At 44.7% G+C, this 20,340-nt stretch overlaps 24 non-coding genes and 1 pseudogene across 24 annotated transcripts; all 25 read right to left on the bottom strand.

Moving 5' to 3' along the window:
* Positions 1-934: 934 nt before the first annotated feature.
* On the bottom strand, positions 935-1,053 carry LOC142536318 (5S ribosomal RNA). Its single transcript, XR_012818161.1, has one exon. It is a non-coding gene; the product is annotated as a 5S ribosomal RNA (ribosomal RNA).
* A 681-nt stretch (positions 1,054-1,734) lies between these two features.
* On the bottom strand, positions 1,735-1,853 carry LOC142536305 (5S ribosomal RNA). Its single transcript, XR_012818148.1, has one exon. It is a non-coding gene; the product is annotated as a 5S ribosomal RNA (ribosomal RNA).
* A 683-nt stretch (positions 1,854-2,536) lies between these two features.
* Positions 2,537-2,654, bottom strand: LOC142536302 (5S ribosomal RNA). The gene has a single exon (XR_012818145.1). It is a non-coding gene; the product is annotated as a 5S ribosomal RNA (ribosomal RNA).
* Positions 2,655-3,336: 682 nt separating this feature from the next.
* On the bottom strand, positions 3,337-3,455 carry LOC142536314 (5S ribosomal RNA). Its single transcript, XR_012818157.1, has one exon. It is a non-coding gene; the product is annotated as a 5S ribosomal RNA (ribosomal RNA).
* A 682-nt stretch (positions 3,456-4,137) lies between these two features.
* LOC142536306 (5S ribosomal RNA) lies at positions 4,138-4,256 on the bottom strand. Its single transcript, XR_012818149.1, has one exon. It is a non-coding gene; the product is annotated as a 5S ribosomal RNA (ribosomal RNA).
* A 683-nt stretch (positions 4,257-4,939) lies between these two features.
* Positions 4,940-5,058, bottom strand: LOC142536323 (5S ribosomal RNA). The gene has a single exon (XR_012818164.1). It is a non-coding gene; the product is annotated as a 5S ribosomal RNA (ribosomal RNA).
* A 682-nt stretch (positions 5,059-5,740) lies between these two features.
* LOC142536319 (5S ribosomal RNA) lies at positions 5,741-5,857 on the bottom strand. Its single transcript, XR_012818162.1, has one exon. It is a non-coding gene; the product is annotated as a 5S ribosomal RNA (ribosomal RNA).
* A 736-nt stretch (positions 5,858-6,593) lies between these two features.
* Positions 6,594-6,712, bottom strand: LOC142536301 (5S ribosomal RNA). The gene has a single exon (XR_012818144.1). It is a non-coding gene; the product is annotated as a 5S ribosomal RNA (ribosomal RNA).
* Positions 6,713-7,394: 682 nt separating this feature from the next.
* On the bottom strand, positions 7,395-7,513 carry LOC142536307 (5S ribosomal RNA). The gene has a single exon (XR_012818150.1). It is a non-coding gene; the product is annotated as a 5S ribosomal RNA (ribosomal RNA).
* Positions 7,514-8,195: 682 nt separating this feature from the next.
* LOC142536315 (5S ribosomal RNA) lies at positions 8,196-8,315 on the bottom strand. The gene has a single exon (XR_012818158.1). It is a non-coding gene; the product is annotated as a 5S ribosomal RNA (ribosomal RNA).
* A 683-nt stretch (positions 8,316-8,998) lies between these two features.
* Positions 8,999-9,118, bottom strand: LOC142536316 (5S ribosomal RNA). Its single transcript, XR_012818159.1, has one exon. It is a non-coding gene; the product is annotated as a 5S ribosomal RNA (ribosomal RNA).
* Positions 9,119-9,800: 682 nt separating this feature from the next.
* Positions 9,801-9,919, bottom strand: LOC142536308 (5S ribosomal RNA). The gene has a single exon (XR_012818151.1). It is a non-coding gene; the product is annotated as a 5S ribosomal RNA (ribosomal RNA).
* A 682-nt stretch (positions 9,920-10,601) lies between these two features.
* Positions 10,602-10,720, bottom strand: LOC142536309 (5S ribosomal RNA). Its single transcript, XR_012818152.1, has one exon. It is a non-coding gene; the product is annotated as a 5S ribosomal RNA (ribosomal RNA).
* A 682-nt stretch (positions 10,721-11,402) lies between these two features.
* On the bottom strand, positions 11,403-11,521 carry LOC142536311 (5S ribosomal RNA). Its single transcript, XR_012818154.1, has one exon. It is a non-coding gene; the product is annotated as a 5S ribosomal RNA (ribosomal RNA).
* Positions 11,522-12,202: 681 nt separating this feature from the next.
* LOC142536299 (5S ribosomal RNA) lies at positions 12,203-12,321 on the bottom strand. The gene has a single exon (XR_012818142.1). It is a non-coding gene; the product is annotated as a 5S ribosomal RNA (ribosomal RNA).
* A 682-nt stretch (positions 12,322-13,003) lies between these two features.
* Positions 13,004-13,122, bottom strand: LOC142536312 (5S ribosomal RNA). Its single transcript, XR_012818155.1, has one exon. It is a non-coding gene; the product is annotated as a 5S ribosomal RNA (ribosomal RNA).
* A 681-nt stretch (positions 13,123-13,803) lies between these two features.
* Positions 13,804-13,922, bottom strand: LOC142536310 (5S ribosomal RNA). The gene has a single exon (XR_012818153.1). It is a non-coding gene; the product is annotated as a 5S ribosomal RNA (ribosomal RNA).
* A 682-nt stretch (positions 13,923-14,604) lies between these two features.
* LOC142536313 (5S ribosomal RNA) lies at positions 14,605-14,723 on the bottom strand. Its single transcript, XR_012818156.1, has one exon. It is a non-coding gene; the product is annotated as a 5S ribosomal RNA (ribosomal RNA).
* A 682-nt stretch (positions 14,724-15,405) lies between these two features.
* LOC142536324 (5S ribosomal RNA) lies at positions 15,406-15,524 on the bottom strand. The gene has a single exon (XR_012818165.1). It is a non-coding gene; the product is annotated as a 5S ribosomal RNA (ribosomal RNA).
* Positions 15,525-16,206: 682 nt separating this feature from the next.
* On the bottom strand, positions 16,207-16,325 carry LOC142536304 (5S ribosomal RNA). Its single transcript, XR_012818147.1, has one exon. It is a non-coding gene; the product is annotated as a 5S ribosomal RNA (ribosomal RNA).
* Positions 16,326-17,005: 680 nt separating this feature from the next.
* LOC142536321 (5S ribosomal RNA) lies at positions 17,006-17,124 on the bottom strand. Its single transcript, XR_012818163.1, has one exon. It is a non-coding gene; the product is annotated as a 5S ribosomal RNA (ribosomal RNA).
* A 681-nt stretch (positions 17,125-17,805) lies between these two features.
* On the bottom strand, positions 17,806-17,924 carry LOC142536300 (5S ribosomal RNA). Its single transcript, XR_012818143.1, has one exon. It is a non-coding gene; the product is annotated as a 5S ribosomal RNA (ribosomal RNA).
* Positions 17,925-18,607: 683 nt separating this feature from the next.
* Positions 18,608-18,727, bottom strand: LOC142536303 (5S ribosomal RNA). Its single transcript, XR_012818146.1, has one exon. It is a non-coding gene; the product is annotated as a 5S ribosomal RNA (ribosomal RNA).
* A 681-nt stretch (positions 18,728-19,408) lies between these two features.
* Positions 19,409-19,526, bottom strand: LOC142536317 (5S ribosomal RNA). The gene has a single exon (XR_012818160.1). It is a non-coding gene; the product is annotated as a 5S ribosomal RNA (ribosomal RNA).
* A 682-nt stretch (positions 19,527-20,208) lies between these two features.
* On the bottom strand, positions 20,209-20,327 carry LOC142536320 (5S ribosomal RNA; annotated as a pseudogene).
* Between the last annotated feature and the right edge of the window lie 13 nt (positions 20,328-20,340).

Consider the following 20,340-nt stretch of genomic DNA (forward strand, 5'->3'; position numbering starts at 1 on the left):
ATTAGCCTAGAATTTTGTCCAAATCCGGCAGTCCGCCGACTACTTTCATTTCACAATGTCTTATCTTGTCCGATCGAGATTCAGATATTGAGCCAAAAATCGTCTATCAACAAGTAATCAAAAATAGAAAAACACACGAAAAGGGTGCACACGAGGACTTCCAGGGGGTCACCCTCCTAGTACTGCTCTCACCACACAAGCAGCTTACCTTCGTAGTTCTGATGGGATCCGATGCATTAGTGCTGGTATGATAGCACCCGACATGAGTGGGATGTTTATTCTTATATCCTCGAGTACGTGTGGAGCGGGCGCGGCATGGACAACACGCGGCACTGCTCTCGCCCAATCATAACCATGAAGTTAAGCGTTCTGCGCGATGGCAGAGGTAGGATGGGTGACCTCCCTGGGAAGATCTCGTGTCGCGACCGTTTACATTAATTTTAAAACAGTCGAAATAATTGTTTTAATGAGTAACCGTCTCCGGAGTAATCTGCGTCATACCCTTCCGCACAGAACCGGCTCACGGACAACAAAAATCGATTAATGTTCCCAGAAAATAGAAAAAAAATAAGAAGAAGGAAATAACGAATGTAAAGCTATTATTATGCCTGGGATACGATAAAATGGAACCGGAATCGAATTTCGAACTTCCTAAGCGGATTTCATGATGAAACGAAAGCTTAACAGAAGCGTTAAATCGCAAATTAGAGGGTCTTAGAGAAGGAATTCGGCTAAAATCTCGTCAGCTCATTGCGTAATAATGAGTCTCGTCCGTTTGCCCGTTTACAATCAAATTAGCCTACAATTTTGTCCAAATCCGGCAGTGCCCGAGCTACTTTCATTTCACATGTCTTATCTGGTCCCGATCGAGATTCAGATGATTTGAGCCGAAAATCGTCTATCAACAAGTAATCAAAAATAGAAAAACACGAAAAGGGTGCAACACGAGGACTTCCCAGGGGGTCACCGATCCTAGTACTGCTCTCACCCAAGCAAGCTTAACTTCGTAGTTCTGATGGGATCCGGTGCATTAGTGCCGGTATGATCGCACCCGACATTGAGTGGGATGTTTATTCTTATATCCCTCGAGTACGTGTGGAGCGGGCGGCGATGGACAACACGCGGCACTGCTCTCGCCCAATCATAACCATGAAGTTAAGCGTTCTGCGCGATGGCAGAGGTAGGATGGGTGACCTCCCTGGGAAGACCTCGTGTCGCGACCGTTTACGTAAATTATGGATAAAACAGTCGAAATAATTGTTTTTAATGAGTTAACCGTCTCCGGAGTAATCTGCGTCATACCCTTCCGCACAGAACCGGCTCACGACAACAAATATCGATAAATGTTCCCAGAAAATAGAAAAAAATAAGAAGAAGGAAAATAACGAATGTAAAGCTATTATTATGCCTGGGATACGATAAAATGGAACCGGAATCGAATTTCGAACTTCCTAAGCGGATTTCATGATGAAACGAAAGCTTAACAGAAGCGTTAAATCGCAAATTAGAGGGTCTTAGAGAAGGAATTCGGCTAAAATCTCGTCAGCTCATTGCGTAATAATGAGTCTCGTCCGTTTGCCCGTTTACAATCAAATTAGCCTACAATTTTGTCCAAATCCGGCAGTGCCCGAGCTACTTTCATTTCACATGTCTTATCTGGTCCCGATCGAGATTCAGATGATTTGAGCCGAAAATCGTCTATCAACAAGTAATCAAAAATAGAAAAACACGAAAAGGGTGCAACACGAGGACTTCCCAGGGGGTCACCCATCCTAGTACTGCTCTCACCCAAGCAAGCTTAACTTCGTAGTTCTGATGGGATCCGGTGCATTAGTGCTGGTATGATCGCACCCGACATTGAGTGGGATGTTTATTCTTATATCCCTCGAGTACGTGTGGAGCGGGCGGCGATGGACAACACGCGGCACTGCTCTCGCCCAATCATAACCATGAAGTTAAGCGTTCTGGCGCGATGGCAGAGCTAGGATGGGTGACCTCCCTAGGAAGACCTCGTGTCGCGACCGGTTACGTAAATTATGAATAAAACAGTCGAAATAATTGTTTTTAATGAGTTAACCGTCTCCGGAGTAATCTGCGTCATACCCTTCCGCACAGAACCGGCTCAGGACAACAAAAATCGATTAATGTTCCCAGAAAATAGAAAAAAAAATAAGAAGAAGGAAATAACGAATGTAAGGCTATTATTATGCCTGGGATACGATAAAATGGAACCGGAATCGAATTTCGAACTTCCTAAGCGGATTTCTCGAGGAAACGAAAGCTTAACAGAAGCGTTTAATCGCAAATTAGAGGGTCTTAGAGAAGGAATTCGGCTAAAATCTCGTCAGCTCATTGCGTAGTAATGAGTCTCGTCCGTTTGCCCGTTTACAATCAAATTAGCCTACAATTTTGTCCAAATCCGGCAGTGCCCGAGCTACTTTCATTTCACATGTCTTATCTGGTCTCGATCGAAATTCAGATGATTTGAGCCGAAAATCGTCTGTCAACAAGTAATCAAAAATAGAAAAACACGAAAAGGGTGCAACACGAGGACTTCCCAGGGGGTCACCCATCCTAGTACTGCTCTGCCCAAGCACGCTTAACTTCGGAGTTCTGATGGGATCCGGTGCATTAGTGCTGGTATGATCGCACCCGACATTGAGTGGGATGTTTATTCTTATATCCCTCGAGTACGTGTGGAGCGGGCGGCGATGGACAACACGCGGCACTGCTCTCGCCCAATCATAACCATGAAGTTAAGCGTTCTGGCGCGATGGCAGAGGTAGGATGGGTGACCTCCCTGGGAAGACCTCGTGTCGCGACCGTTTACGTAAATTATGGATAAAACAGTCGAAATAATTGTTTTTAATGAGTTAACCGTCTCCGGAGTAATCTGCGTCATACCCTTCCGCACAGAACCGGCTCACGACAACAAATATCGATAAATGTTCCCAGAAAATAGAAAAAAAATAAGAAGAAGGAAATAACGAATGTAAAGCTATTATTATGCCTGGGATACGATAAAATGGAACCGGAATCGAATTTCGAACTTCCTAAGCGGATTTCATGATGAAACGAAAGCTTAACAGAAGCGTTAAATCGCAAATTAGAGGGTCTTAGAGAAGGAATTCGGCTAAAATCTCGTCAGCTCATTGCGTAATAATGAGTCTCGTCCGTTTGCCCGTTTACAATCAAATTAGCCTACAATTTTGTCCAAATCCGGCAGTGCCCGAGCTACTTTCATTTCACATGTCTTATCTGGTCCCGATCGAGATTCAGATGATTTGAGCCGAAAATCGTCTATCAACAAGTAATCAAAAATAGAAAAACACGAAAAGGGTGCAACACGAGGACTTCCCAGGGGGTCACCCATCCTAGTACTGCTCTCACCCAAGCAAGCTTAACTTCGTAGTTCTGATGGGATCCGGTGCATTAGTGCCGGTATGATCGCACCCGACATTGAGTGGGATGTTTATTCTTATATCCCTCGAGTACGTGTGGAGCGGGCGGCGATGGACAACACGCGGCACTGCTCTCGCCCAATCATAACCATGAAGTTAAGCGTTCTGGCGCGATGGCAGAGGTAGGATGGGTGACCTCCCTGGGAAGACCTCGTGTCGCGACCGTTTACGTAAATTATGGATAAAACAGTCGAAATAATTGTTTTTAATGAGTTAACCGTCTCCGGAGTAATCTGCGTCATACCCTTCCGCACAGAACCGGCTCACGACAACAAATATCGATAAATGTTCCCAGAAAATAGAAAAAAAATAAGAAGAAGGAAATAACGAATGTAAAGCTATTATTATGCCTGGGATACGATAAAATGGAACCGGAATCGAATTTCGAACTTCCTAAGCGGATTTCATGATGAAACGAAAGCTTAACAGAAGCGTTAAATCGCAAATTAGAGGGTCTTAGAGAAGGAATTCGGCTAAAATCTCGTCAGCTCATTGCGTAATAATGAGTCTCGTCCGTTTGCCCGTTTACAATCAAATTAGCCTACAATTTTGTCCAAATCCGGCAGTGCCCGAGCTACTTTCATTTCACATGTCTTATCTGGTCCCGATCGAGATTCAGATGATTTGAGCCGAAAATCGTCTATCAACAAGTAATCAAAAATAGAAAAACACGAAAAGGGTGCAACACGAGGACTTCCCAGGGGGTCACCCATCCTAGTACTGCTCTCACCCAAGCAAGCTTAACTTCGTAGTTCTGATGGGATCCGGTGCATTAGTGCTGGTATGATCGCACCCGACATTGAGTGGGATGTTTATTCTTATATCCCTCGAGTACGTGTGGAGCGGGCGGCGATGGACAACACGCGGCACTGCTCTCGCCCAATCATAACCATGAAGTTAAGCGTTCTGGCGCGATGGCAGAGGTAGGATGGGTGACCTCCCTAGGAAGACCTCGTGTCGCGACCGGTTACGTAAATTATGAATAAAACAGTCGAAATAATTGTTTTTAATGAGTTAACCGTCTCCGGAGTAATCTGCGTCATACCCTTCCGCACAGAACCGGCTCACGACAACAAATATCGATAAATGTTCCCAGAAAATAGAAAAAAAAATAAGAAGAAGGAAATAACGAATGTAAAGCTATTATTATGCCTGGGATACGATAAAATGGAACCGGAATCGAATTTCGAACTTCCTAAGCGGATTTCTCGAGGAAACGAAAGCTTAACAGAAGCGTTTAATCGCAAATTAGAGGGTCTTAGAGAAGGAATTCGGCTAAAATCTCGTCAGCTCATTGCGTAGTAATGAGTCTCGTCCGTTTGCCCGTTTACAATCAAATTAGCCTACAATTTTGTCCAAATCCGGCAGTGCCCGAGCTACTTTCATTTCACATGTCTTATCTGGTCTCGATCGAGATTCAGATGATTTGAGCCGAAAATCGTCTATCAACAAGTAATCAAAAATAGAAAAACACGAAAAGGGTGCAACACGAGGACTTCCCAGGGGGTCACCCATCCTAGTACTGCTCTCACCCAAGCACGCTTAACTTCGGAGTTCTGATGGGATCCGGTGCATTAGTGCTGGTATGATCGCACCCGACATTGAGTGGGATGTTTATTCTTATATCCCTCGAGTACGTGTGGAGCGGGCGGCGATGGACAACACGCGGCACTGCTCTCGCCCAATCATAACCATGAAGTTAAGCGTTCTGGCGCGATGGCAGAGGTAGGATGGGTGACCTCCCTGGGAAGACCTCGTGTCGCGACCGTTTACGTAAATTATGGATAAAACAGTCGAAATAATTGTTTTTAATGAGTTAACCGTCTCCGGAGTAATCTGCGTCATACCCTTCCGCACAGAACCGGCTCACGACAACAAATATCGATAAATGTTCCCAGAAAATAGAAAAAAAATAAGAAGAAGGAAATAACGAATGTAAAGCTATTATTATGCCTGGGATACGATAAAATGGAACCGGAATCGAATTTCGAACTTCCTAAGCGGATTTCTCTGATGAAACGAAAGCTTAACAGAAGCGTTAAATCGCAAATTAGAGGGTCTTAGAGAAGGAATTCGGCTAAAATCTCGTCAGCTCATTGCGTAGTAATGAGTCTCGTCCGTTTGCCCGTTACAATCAAATTAGCCTACAATTTTGTCCAAATCCGGCAGTGCCCGAGCTACTTTCATTTCACATGTCTTATCTGGTCCTGATCGAGATTCAGATGATTTGAGCCGAAAATCGTCTATCAACAAGTAATCAAAAATAGAAAAACACGAAAAGGGTGCAACACGAGGACTTCCAGGGGGTCACCATCCTAGTACTGCTCTCACCCAAGCACGCTTAACTTCGTAGTTCTGATGGGATCCGGTGCATTAGTGCTGGTATGATCGCACCCGACATTGAGTGGTTCTGATGGGATCCGGTGCATTAGTGCTGGTATGATCGCACCCGACATTGAGTGGGATGTTTATTCTTATATCCCTCGAGTACGTGTGGAGCGGGCGGCGATGGACAACACGCGGCACTGCTCTCGCCCAATCATAACCATGAAGTTAAGCGTTCTGGCGCGATGGCAGAGGTAGGATGGGTGACCTCCCTGGGAAGATCTCGTGTCGCGACCGTTTACGTAAATTATGGATAAAACAGTCGAAATAATTGTTTTTAATGAGTTAACCGTCTCCGGAGTAATCTGCGTCATACCCTTCCGCACAGAACCGGCTCACGACACAAATATCGATAAATGTTCCCAGAAAATAGAAAAAAAATAAGAAGAAGGAAATAACGAATGTAAAGCTATTATTATGCCTGGGATACGATAAAATGGAACCGGAATCGAATTTCGAACTTCCTAAGCGGATTTCATGATGAAACGAAAGCTTAACAGAAGCGTTAAATCGCAAATTAGAGGGTCTTAGAGAAGGAATTCGGCTAAAATCTCGTCAGCTCATTGCGTAATAATGAGTCTCGTCCGTTTGCCCGTTTACAATCAAATTAGCCTACAATTTTGTCCAAATCCGGCAGTGCCCGAGCTACTTTCATTTCACATGTCTTATCTGGTCCCGATCGAGATTCAGATGATTTGAGCCGAAAATCGTCTATCAACAAGTAATCAAAAATAGAAAAACACGAAAAGGGTGCAACACGAGGACTTCCCAGGGGGTCACCCATCCTAGTACTGCTCTCACCCAAGCAAGCTTAACTTCGGAGTTCTGATGGGATCCGGTGCATTAGTGCTGGTATGATCGCACCCGACATTGAGTGGGATGTTTATTCTTATATCCCTCGAGTACGTGTGGAGCGGGCGGCGATGGACAACACGCGGCACTGCTCTCGCCCAATCATAACCATGAAGTTAAGCGTTCTGGCGCGATGGCAGAGGTAGGATGGGTGACCTCCCTGGGAAGACCTCGTGTCGCGACCGTTTACGTAAATTATGGATAAAACAGTCGAAATAATTGTTTTTAATGAGTTAACCGTCTCCGGAGTAATCTGCGTCATACCCTTCCGCACAGAACCGGCTCACGACAACAAATATCGATAAATGTTCCCAGAAAATAGAAAAAAAATAAGAAGAAGGAAATAACGAATGTAAAGCTATTATTATGCCTGGGATACGATAAAATGGAACCGGAATCGAATTTCGAACTTCCTAAGCGGATTTCATGATGAAACGAAAGCTTAACAGAAGCGTTAAATCGCAAATTAGAGGGTCTTAGAGAAGGAATTCGGCTAAAATCTCGTCAGCTCATTGCGTAATAATGAGTCTCGTCCGTTTGCCCGTTTACAATCAAATTAGCCTACAATTTTGTCCAAATCCGGCAGTGCCCGAGCTACTTTCATTTCACATGTCTTATCTGGTCCCGATCGAGATTCAGATGATTTGAGCCGAAAATCGTCTATCAACAAGTAATCAAAAATAGAAAAACACGAAAAGGGTGCAACACGAGGACTTCCCAGGGGGTCACCCATCCTAGTACTGCTCTCACCCAAGCAAGCTTAACTTCGTAGTTCTGATGGGATCCGGTGCATTAGTGCTGGTATGATCGCACCCGACATTGAGTGGGATGTTTATTCTTATATCCCTCGAGTACGTGTGGAGCGGGCGGCGATGGACAACACGCGGCACTGCTCTCGCCCAATCATAACCATGAAGTTAAGCGTTCTGGCGCGATGGCAGAGGTAGGATGGGTGACCTCCCTGGGAAGACCTCGTGTCGCGACCGGTTACGTAAATTATGGATAAAACAGTCGAAATAATTGTTTTTAATGAGTTAACCGTCTCCGGAGTAATCTGCGTCATACCCTTCCGCACAGAACCGGCTCACGACAACAAATATCGATAATGTTCCCAGAAAATAGAAAAAAAATAAGAAGAAGGAAATAACGAATGTAAAGCTATTATTATGCCTGGGATACGATAAAATGGAACCGGAATCGAATTTCGAACTTCCTAAGCGGATTTCATCGATGAAACGAAAGCTTAACAGAAGCGTTAAATCGCAAATTAGAGGGTCTTAGAGAAGGAATTCGGCTAAAATCTCGTCAGCTCATTGCGTAATAATGAGTCTCGTCCGTTTGCCCGTTTACAATCAAATTAGCCTACAATTTTGTCCAAATCCGGCAGTGCCCGAGCTACTTTCATTTCACATGTCTTATCTGGTCCCGATCGAGATTCAGATGATTTGAGCCGAAAATCGTCTATCAACAAGTAATCAAAAATAGAAAAACACGAAAAGGGTGCAACACGAGGACTTCCCAGGGGGTCACCCATCCTAGTACTGCTCTCAGCCCAAGCAAGCTTAACTTCGTAGTTCTGATGGGATCCGGTGCATTAGTGCTGGTATGATCGCACCCGACATTGAGTGGGATGTTTATTCTTATATCCCTCGAGTACGTGTGGAGCGGGCGGCGATGGACAACACGCGGCACTGCTCTCGCCCAATCATAACCATGAAGTTAAGCGTTCTGGCGCGATGGCAGAGGTAGGATGGGTGACCTCCCTGGGAAGACCTCGTGTCGCGACCGTTTACGTAAATTATGGATAAAACAGTCGAAATAATTGTTTTTAATGAGTTAACCGTCTCCGGAGTAATCTGCGTCATACCCTTCCGCACAGAACCGGCTCACGACAACAAATATCGATAAATGTTCCCAGAAAATAGAAAAAAAAATAAGAAGAAGGAAATAACGAATGTAAAGCTATTATTATGCCTGGGATACGATAAAATGGAACCGGAATCGAATTTCGAACTTCCTAAGCGGATTTCATGATGAAACGAAAGCTTAACAGAAGCGTTAAATCGCAAATTAGAGGGTCTTAGAGAAGGAATTCGGCTAAAATCTCGTCAGCTCATTGCGTAATAATGAGTCTCGTCCGTTTGCCCGTTTACAATCAAATTAGCCTACAATTTTGTCCAAATCCGGCAGTGCCCGAGCTACTTTCATTTCACATGTCTTATCTGGTCCCGATCGAGATTCAGATGATTTGAGCCGAAAATCGTCTATCAACAAGTAATCAAAAATAGAAAAACACGAAAAGGGTGCAACACGAGGACTTCCCAGGGGGTCACCCATCCTAGTACTGCTCTCAGCCCAAGCAAGCTTAACTTCGTAGTTCTGATGGGATCCGGTGCATTAGTGCTGGTATGATCGCACCCGACATTGAGTGGGATGTTTATTCTTATATCCCTCGAGTACGTGTGGAGCGGGCGGCGATGGACAACACGCGGCACTGCTCTCGCCCAATCATAACCATGAAGTTAAGCGTTCTGGCGCGATGGCAGAGGTAGGATGGGTGACCTCCCTGGGAAGACCTCGTGTCGCGACCGTTTACGTAAATTATGGATAAAACAGTCGAAATAATTGTTTTTAATGAGTTAACCGTCTCCGGAGTAATCTGCGTCATACCCTTCCGCACAGAACCGGCTCACGACAACAAATATCGATAAATGTTCCCAGAAAATAGAAAAAAAATAAGAAGAAGGAAATAACGAATGTAAAGCTATTATTATGCCTGGGATACGATAAAATGGAACCGGAATCGAATTTCGAACTTCCTAAGCGGATTTCATGATGAAACGAAAGCTTAACAGAAGCGTTAAATCGCAAATTAGAGGGTCTTAGAGAAGGAATTCGGCTAAAATCTCGTCAGCTCATTGCGTAATAATGAGTCTCGTCCGTTTGCCCGTTTACAATCAAATTAGCCTACAATTTTGTCCAAATCCGGCAGTGCCCGAGCTACTTTCATTTCACATGTCTTATCTGGTCCCGATCGAGATTCAGATGATTTGAGCCGAAAATCGTCTATCAACAAGTAATCAAAAATAGAAAAACACGAAAAGGGTGCAACACGAGGACTTCCCAGGGGGTCACCCATCCTAGTACTGCTCTCACCCAAGCAAGCTTAACTTCGTAGTTCTGATGGGATCCGGTGCATTAGTGCTGGTATGATCGCACCCGACATTGAGTGGGATGTTTATTCTTATATCCCTCGAGTACGTGTGGAGCGGGCGGCGATGGACAACACGCGGCACTGCTCTCGCCCAATCATAACCATGAAGTTAAGCGTTCTGGCGCGATGGCAGAGCTAGGATGGGTGACCTCCCTGGGAAGACCTCGTGTCGCGACCGTTTACGTAAATTATGGATAAAACAGTCGAAATAATTGTTTTTAATGAGTTAACCGTCTCCGGAGTAATCTGCGTCATACCCTTCCGCACAGAACCGGCTCACGACAACAAATATCGATAAATGTTCCCAGAAAATAGAAAAAAAATAAGAAGAAGGAAATAACGAATGTAAAGCTATTATTATGCCTGGGATACGATAAAATGGAACCGGAATCGAATTTCGAACTTCCTAAGCGGATTTCATGATGAAACGAAAGCTTAACAGAAGCGTTAAATCGCAAATTAGAGGGTCTTAGAGAAGGAATTCGGCTAAAATCTCGTCAGCTCATTGCGTAATAATGAGTCTCGTCCGTTTGCCCGTTTACAATCAAATTAGCCTACAATTTTGTCCAAATCCGGCAGTGCCCGAGCTACTTTCATTTCACATGTCTTATCTGGTCCCGATCGAGATTCAGATGATTTGAGCCGAAAATCGTCTATCAACAAGTAATCAAAAATAGAAAAACACGAAAAGGGTGCAACACGAGGACTTCCCAGGGGGTCACCCATCCTAGTACTGCTCTCACCCAAGCAAGCTTAACTTCGTAGTTCTGATGGGATCCGGTGCATTAGTGCTGGTATGATCGCACCCGACATTGAGTGGGATGTTTATTCTTATATCCCTCGAGTACGTGTGGAGCGGGCGGCGATGGACAACACGCGGCACTGCTCTCGCCCAATCATAACCATGAAGTTAAGCGTTCTGGCGCGATGGCAGAGGTAGGATGGGTGACCTCCCTGGGAAGACCTCGTGTCGCGACCGTTTACGTAAATTATGGATAAAACAGTCGAAATAATTGTTTTTAATGAGTTAACCGTCTCCGGAGTAATCTGCGTCATACCCTTCCGCACAGAACCGGCTCACGACAACAAATATCGATAAATGTTCCCAGAAAATAGAAAAAAAATAAGAAGAAGGAAATAACGAATGTAAAGCTATTATTATGCCTGGGATACGATAAAATGGAACCGGAATCGAATTTCGAACTTCCTAAGCGGATTTCATGATGAAACGAAAGCTTAACAGAAGCGTTAAATCGCAAATTAGAGGGTCTTAGAGAAGGAATTCGGCTAAAATCTCGTCAGCTCATTGCGTAGTAATGAGTCTCGTCCGTTTGCCCGTTTACAATCAAATTAGCCTACAATTTTGTCCAAATCCGGCAGTGCCCGAGCTACTTTCATTTCACATGTCTTATCTGGTCCCGATCGAGATTCAGATGATTTGAGCCGAAAATCGTCTATCAACAAGTAATCAAAAATAGAAAAACACGAAAAGGGTGCAACACGAGGACTTCCCAGGGGGTCACCCATCCTAGTACTGCTCTCACCCAAGCAAGCTTAACTTCGTAGTTCTGATGGGATCCGGTGCATTAGTGCTGGTATGATCGCACCCGACATTGAGTGGGATGTTTATTCTTATATCCCTCGAGTACGTGTGGAGCGGGCGGCGATGGACAACACGCGGCACTGCTCTCGCCCAATCATAACCATGAAGTTAAGCGTTCTGGCGCGATGGCAGAGGTAGGATGGGTGACCTCCCTGGGAAGACCTCGTGTCGCGACCGTTTACGTAAATTATGGATAAAACAGTCGAAATAATTGTTTTTAATGAGTTAACCGTCTCCGGAGTAATCTGCGTCATACCCTTCCGCACAGAACCGGCTCACGACAACAAATATCGATAATGTTCCCAGAAAATAGAAAAAAAATAAGAAGAAGGAAATAACGAATGTAAAGCTATTATTATGCCTGGGATACGATAAAATGGAACCGGAATCGAATTTCGAACTTCCTAAGCGGATTTCATCGATGAAACGAAAGCTTAACAGAAGCGTTAAATCGCAAATTAGAGGGTCTTAGAGAAGGAATTCGGCTAAAATCTCGTCAGCTCATTGCGTAGTAATGAGTCTCGTCCGTTTGCCCGTTTACAATCAAATTAGCCTACAATTTTGTCCAAATCCGGCAGTGCCCGAGCTACTTTCATTTCACATGTCTTATCTGGTCCGATCGAGATTCAGATGATTTGAGCCGAAAATCGTCTATCAACAAGTAATCAAAAATAGAAAAACACGAAAAGGGTGCAACACGAGGACTTCCCAGGGGGTCACCCATCCTAGTACTGCTCTCGCCCAAGCACGCTTAACTTCGGAGTTCTGATGGGATCCGGTGCATTAGTGCTGGTATGATCGCACCCGACATTGAGTGGGATGTTTATTCTTATATCCCTCGAGTACGTGTGGAGCGGGCGGCGATGGACAACACGCGGCACTGCTCTCGCCCAATCATAACCATGAAGTTAAGCGTTCTGGCGCGATGGCAGAGGTAGGATGGGTGACCTCCCTGGGAAGACCTCGTGTCGCGACCGTTTACGTAAATTATGGATAAAACAGTCGAAATAATTGTTTTTAATGAGTTAACCGTCTCCGGAGTAATCTGCGTCATACCCTTCCGCACAGAACCGGCTCACGACAACAAATATCGATAAATGTTCCCAGAAAATAGAAAAAAAATAAGAAGAAGGAAATAACGAATGTAAAGCTATTATTATGCCTGGGATACGATAAAATGGAACCGGAATCGAATTTCGAACTTCCTAAGCGGATTTCATGATGAAACGAAAGCTTAACAGAAGCGTTAAATCGCAAATTAGAGGGTCTTAGAGAAGGAATTCGGCTAAAATCTCGTCAGCTCATTGCGTAATAATGAGTCTCGTCCGTTTGCCCGTTTACAATCAAATTAGCCTACAATTTTGTCCAAATCCGGCAGTGCCCGAGCTACTTTCATTTCACATGTCTTATCTGGTCCCGATCGAGATTCAGATGATTTGAGCCGAAAATCGTCTATCAACAAGTAATCAAAAATAGAAAAACACGAAAAGGGTGCAACACGAGGACTTCCCAGGGGGTCACCCATCCTAGTACTGCTCTCACCCAAGCAAGCTTAACTTCGTAGTTCTGATGGGATCCGGTGCATTAGTGCTGGTATGATCGCACCCGACATTGAGTGGGATGTTTATTCTTATATCCCTCGAGTACGTGTGGAGCGGGCGGCGATGGACAACACGCGGCACTGCTCTCGCCCAATCATAACCATGAAGTTAAGCGTTCTGGCGCGATGGCAGAGGTAGGATGGGTGACCTCCCTGGGAAGACCTCGTGTCGCGACCGTTTACGTAAATTATGGATAAAACAGTCGAAATAATTGTTTTTAATGAGTTAACCGTCTCCGGAGTAATCTGCGTCATACCCTTCCGCACAGAACCGGCTCACGACAACAAATATCGATAATGTTCCCAGAAAATAGAAAAAAAATAAGAAGAAGGAAATAACGAATGTAAAGCTATTATTATGCCTGGGATACGATAAAATGGAACCGGAATCGAATTTCGAACTTCCTAAGCGGATTTCATGATGAAACGAAAGCTTAACAGAAGCGTTAAATCGCAAATTAGAGGGTCTTAGAGAAGGAATTCGGCTAAAATCTCGTCAGCTCATTGCGTAGTAATGAGTCTCGTCCGTTTGCCCGTTTACAATCAAATTAGCCTACAATTTTGTCCAAATCCGGCAGTGCCCGAGCTACTTTCATTTCACATGTCTTATCTGGTCCCGATCGAGATTCAGATGATTTGAGCCGAAAATCGTCTATCAACAAGTAATCAAAAATAGAAAAACACGAAAAGGGTGCAACACGAGGACTTCCCAGGGGGTCACCCATCCTAGTACTGCTCTCGCCCAAGCACGCTTAACTTCGGAGTTCTGATGGGATCCGGTGCATTAGTGCTGGTATGATCGCACCCGACATTGAGTGGGATGTTTATTCTTATATCCCTCGAGTACGTGTGGAGCGGGCGGCGATGGACAACACGCGGCACTGCTCTCGCCCAATCATAACCATGAAGTTAAGCGTTCTGGCGCGATGGCAGAGGTAGGATGGGTGACCTCCCTGGGAAGACCTCGTGTCGCGACCGTTTACGTAAATTATGGATAAAACAGTCGAAATAATTGTTTTTAATGAGTTAACCGTCTCCGGAGTAATCTGCGTCATACCCTTCCGCACAGAACCGGCTCACGACAACAAATATCGATAAATGTTCCCAGAAAATAGAAAAAAAATAAGAAGAAGGAAATAACGAATGTAAAGCTATTATTATGCCTGGGATACGATAAAATGGAACCGGAATCGAATTTCGAACTTCCTAAGCGGATTTCATGATGAAACGAAAGCTTAACAGAAGCGTTAAATCGCAAATTAGAGGGTCTTAGAGAAGGAATTCGGCTAAAATCTCGTCAGCTCATTGCGTAATAATGAGTCTCGTCCGTTTGCCCGTTTACAATCAAATTAGCCTACAATTTTGTCCAAATCCGGCAGTGCCCGAGCTACTTTCATTTCACATGTCTTATCTGGTCCCGATCGAGATTCAGATGATTTGAGCCGAAAATCGTCTATCAACAAGTAATCAAAAATAGAAAAACACGAAAAGGGTGCAACACGAGGACTTCCCAGGGGGTCACCCATCCTAGTACTGCTCTCACCCAAGCAAGCTTAACTTCGTAGTTCTGATGGGATCCGGTGCATTAGTGCTGGTATGATCGCACCCGACATTGAGTGGGATGTTTATTCTTATATCCCTCGAGTACGTGTGGAGCGGGCGGCGATGGACAACACGCGGCACTGCTCTCGCCCAATCATAACCATGAAGTTAAGCGTTCTGGCGCGATGGCAGAGGTAGGATGGGTGACCTCCCTGGGAAGACCTCGTGTCGCGACCGTTTACGTAAATTATGGATAAAACAGTCGAAATAATTGTTTTTAATGAGTTAACCGTCTCCGGAGTAATCTGCGTCATACCCTTCCGCACAGAACCGGCTCACGACAACAAATATCGATAAATGTTCCCAGAAAATAGAAAAAAAATAAGAAGAAGGAAATAACGAATGTAAAGCTATTATTATGCCTGGGATACGATAAAATGGAACCGGAATCGAATTTCGAACTTCCTAAGCGGATTTCATGATGAAACGAAAGCTTAACAGAAGCGTTAAATCGCAAATTAGAGGGTCTTAGAGAAGGAATTCGGCTAAAATCTCGTCAGCTCATTGCGTAGTAATGAGTCTCGTCCGTTTGCCCGTTTACAATCAAATTAGCCTACAATTTTGTCCAAATCCGGCAGTGCCCGAGCTACTTTCATTTCACATGTCTTATCTGGTCCCGATCGAGATTCAGATGATTTGAGCCGAAAATCGTCTATCAACAAGTAATCAAAAATAGAAAAACACGAAAAGGGTGCAACACGAGGACTTCCCAGGGGGTCACCCATCCTAGTACTGCTCTCACCCAAGCACGCTTAACTTCGGAGTTCTGATGGGATCCGGTGCATTAGTGCTGGTATGATCGCACCCGACATTGAGTGGGATGTTTATTCTTATATCCCTCGAGTACGTGTGGAGCGGGCGGCGATGGACAACACGCGGCACTGCTCTCGCCCAATCATAACCATGAAGTTAAGCGTTCTGGCGCGATGGCAGAGGTAGGATGGGTGACCTCCCTGGGAAGACCTCGTGTCGCGACCGTTTACGTAAATTATGGATAAAACAGTCGAAATAATTGTTTTTAATGAGTTAACCGTCTCCGGAGTAATCTGCGTCATACCCTTCCGCACAGAACCGGCTCACGACAACAAATATCGATAAATGTTCCCAGAAAATAGAAAAAAAATAAGAAGAAGGAAATAACGAATGTAAAGCTATTATTATGCCTGGGATACGATAAAATGGAACCGGAATCGAATTTCGAACTTCCTAAGCGGATTTCATCGATGAAACGAAAGCTTAACAGAAGCGTTAATCGCAAATTAGAGGGTCTTAGAGAAGGAATTCGGCTAAAATCTCGTCAGCTCATTGCGTAATAATGAGTCTCGTCCGTTTGCCCGTTTACAATCAAATTAGCCTACAATTTTGTCCAAATCCGGCAGTGCCCGAGCTACTTTCATTTCACATGTCTTATCTGGTCCGATCGAGATTCAGATGATTTGAGCCGAAAATCGTCTATCAACAAGTAATCAAAAATAGAAAAACACGAAAAGGGGTGCAACACGAGGACTTCATAGGGGGTCATCCATCCTAGTACTGCTCTCGCCCAAGCACGCTTAACTTCGTAGTTCTGATGGGATCCGGTGCATTAGTGCTGGTATGATCGCACCCGACATTGAGTGGGATGTTTATTCTTATATCCCTCGAGTACGTGTGGAGCGGGCGGCGATGGACAACACGCGGCACTGCTCTCGCCCAATCATAACCATGAAGTTAAGCGTTCTGGCGCGATGGCAGAGCTAGGATGGGTGACCTCCCTGGGAAGACCTCGTGTCGCGACCGGTTACGTAAATTATGAATAAAACAGTCGAAATAATTGTTTTTAATGAGTTAACCGTCTCCGGAGTAATCTGCGTCATACCCTTCCGCACAGAACCGGCTCACGACAACAAAATCGATAAATGTTCCCAGAAAATAGAAAAAAAATAAGAAGAAGGAAATAACGAATGTAAAGCTATTATTATGCCTGGGATACGATAAAATGGAACCGGAATCGAATTTCGAACTTCCTAAGCGGATTTCTCGAGGAAACGAAAGCTTAACAGAAGCGTTAAATCGCAAATTAGAGGGTCTTAGAGAAGGAATTCGGCTAAAATCTCGTCAGCTCATTGCGTAGTAATGAGTCTCGTCCGTTTGCCCGTTTACAATCAAATTAGCCTACAATTTTGTCCAAATCCGGCAGTGCCCGAGCTACTTTCATTTCACATGTCTTATCTGGTCCGATCGAGATTCAGATGATTTGAGCCGAAAATCGTCTGTCAACAAGTAATCAAAAATAGAAAAACACGAAAAGGGTGCAACACGAGGACTTCCCAGGGGGTCACCCATCCTAGTACTGCTCTCGCCCAAGCACGCTTAACTTCGGAGTTCTGATGGGATCCGGTGCATTAGTGCTGGTATGATCGCACCCGACATTGAGTGGGATGTTTATTCTTATATCCCTCGAGTACGTGTGGAGCGGGCGGCGATGGACAACACGCGGCACTGCTCTCGCCCAATCATAACCATGAAGTTAAGCGTTCTAGCGCGATGGCAGAGCTAGGATGGGTGACCTCCCTGGGAAGACCTCGTGTCGCGACCGGTTACGTAAATTATGAATAAAAAAGTCGAAATAATTGTTTTTAATGAGTTAACCGTCTCCGGAGTAATCTGCGTCATACCCTTCCGCACAGAACCGGCTCAGGACAACAAAAATCGATTAATGTTCCCAGAAAATAGAAAAAAAAATAAGAAGAAGGAAATAACGAATGTAAGGCTATTATTATGCCTGGGATACGATAAAATGGAACCGGAATCGAATTTCGAACTTCCTAAGCGGATTTCATGATGAAACGAAAGCTTAACAGAAGCGTTAAATCGCAAATTAGAGGGTCTTAGAGAAAATTCGGCTAAAATCTCGTCAGCTCATTGCGTAGTAATGAGTCTCGTCCGTTTGCCCGTTTACAATCAAATTAGCCTACAATTTTGTCCAAATCCGGCAGTGCCCGAGCTACTTTCATTTCACATGTCTTATCTGGTCCCGATCGAGATTCAGATGATTTGAGCCGAAAATCGTCTGTCAACAAGTAATCAAAAATAGAAAAACACGAAAAGGGTGCAACACGAGGACTTCCCAGGGGGTCACCCATCCTAGTACTGCTCTCACCCAAGCACGCTTAACTTCGGAGTTCTGATGGGATCCGGTGCATTAGTGCTGGTATGATCGCACCCGACATTGAGTGGGATGTTTATTCTTATATCCCTCGAGTACGTGTGGAGCGGGCGGCGATGGACAACACGCGGCACTGCTCTCGCCCAATCATAACCATGAAGTTAAGCGTTCTGGCGCGATGGCAGAGGTAGGATGGGTGACCTCCCTGGGAAGACCTCGTGTCGCGACCGTTTACGTAAATTATGGATAAAACAGTCGAAATAATTGTTTTTAATGAGTTAACCGTCTCCGGAGTAATCTGCGTCATACCCTTCCGCACAGAACCGGCTCACGACAACAAATATCGATAAATGTTCCCAGAAAATAGAAAAAAAATAAGAAGAAGGAAATAACGAATGTAAAGCTATTATTATGCCTGGGATACGATAAAATGGAACCGGAATCGAATTTCGAACTTCCTAAGCGGATTTCTCGATGGAAACGAAAGCTTAACAGAAGCGTTAAATCGCAAATTAGAGGGTCTTAGAGAAGGAATTCGGCTAAAATCTCGTCAGCTCATTGCGTAGTAATGAGTCTCGTCCGTTTGCCCGTTTACAATCAAATTAGCCTACAATTTTGTCCAAATCCGGCAGTGCCCGAGCTACTTTCATTTCACATGTCTTATCTGGTCCCGATCGAGATTCAGATGATTTGAGCCGAAAATCGTCTATCAACAAGTAATCAAAAATAGAAAAACACGAAAAGGGTGCAACACGAGGACTTCCCAGGGGGTCACCCATCCTAGTACTGCTCTCGACCCAAGCAAGCTTAACTTCGGAGTTCTGATGGGATCCGGTGCATTAGTGCTGGTATGATCGCACCCGACATTGAGTGGGATGTTTATTCTTATATCCCTCGAGTACGTGTGGAGCGGGCGGCGATGGACAACACGCGGCACTGCTCTCGCCCAATCATAACCATGAAGTTAAGCGTTCTGGCGCGATGGCAGAGGTAGGATGGGTGACCTCCCTGGGAAGACCTCGTGTCGCGACCGTTTACGTAAATTATGGATAAAACAGTCGAAATAATTGTTTTTAATGAGTTAACCGTCTCCGGAGTAATCTGCGTCATACCCTTCCGCACAGAACCGGCTCACGACAACAAATATCGATAAATGTTCCCAGAAATAGAAAAAAAATAAGAAGAAGGAAATAACGAATGTAAAGCTATTATTATGCCTGGGATACGATAAAATGGAACCGGAATCGAATTTCGAACTTCCTAAGCGGATTTCATCGAGGAAACGAAAGCTTAACAGAAGCGTTAAATCGCAAATTAGAGGGTCTTAGAGAAGGAATTCGGCTAAAATCTCGTCAGCTCATTGCGTAGTAATGAGTCTCGTCCGTTTGCCCGTTTACAATCAAATTAGCCTACAATTTTGTCCAAATCCGGCAGTGCCCGAGCTACTTTCATTTCACATGTCTTATCTGGTCCCGATCGAGATTCAGATGATTTGAGCCGAAAATCGTCTATCAACAAGTAATCAAAATAGAAAAACACGAAAAGGGTGCAACACGAGGACTTCCCAGGGGGTCACCATCCTAGTACTGCTCTCACCCAAGCAAGCTTAACTTCGTAGTTCTGATGGGATCCGGTGCATTAGTGCTGGTATGATCGCACCCGACATTGAGTGGGATGTTTATTCTTATATCCCTCGAGTACGGTGTGGAAGCGGGCGGCGATGGACAACACGCGGCACTGCTCTCGCCAATCATAACCATGAAGTTAAGCGTCTGGCGCGATGGCAGAGGTAGGATGGGTGACCTCCCTGGGAAGACCTCGTGTCGCGACCGGTTACGTAAATTATGGATAAAACAGTCGAAATAATTGTTTTAATGAGTTAACCGTCTCCGGAGTAATCTGCGTCATACCCTTCCGCACAGAACCGGCTCAGGACAACAAAAATCGATTAATGTTCCCAGAAAATAGAAAAAAAAATAAGAAGAAGGAAATAACGAATGTAAGGCTATTATTATGCCTGGGATCCGATAAAATGGAACCGGAATCGAATTTCGAACTTCCTAAGCTGATTTCGCGAAGGAAACGAAAGCTTAACAGAAGCGTTAATCGCAAATTAGAGGGTCTTAGAGAAGGAATTCGGCTAAAATCTCGTCAGCTCATTGGCGTAGTAATGAGTCTCGTCCGTTTGCCCGTTTACAATCAAATTAGCCTACAATTTTGTCCAAATCCGGCAGTGCCCGAGCTACTTTCCATTTAATGTCTTATCTGGTACGACGAGAGTAAGCGATTTTTGAGCCGAAACGCTATCAAACAAGTAATCAAAAATTGAAACAAACCGGAAAAGGGTTGCAACACTAGGACTTGCCAGGGGGTCACCGATCATAGTACTGCTACTCGCCCAAGCACGCTTAACTTCGAGTTCTGATGGGATCCGGTGCATTAGTGCTGGTATGATCGCGCACCCGAAAAAAAAAA

This window comes from Primulina tabacum, unplaced genomic scaffold (assembly GCF_025594145.1).
Source record: "Primulina tabacum isolate GXHZ01 unplaced genomic scaffold, ASM2559414v2 Contig1299, whole genome shotgun sequence".
Taxonomy (NCBI): Eukaryota; Viridiplantae; Streptophyta; class Magnoliopsida; order Lamiales; family Gesneriaceae; genus Primulina; species Primulina tabacum.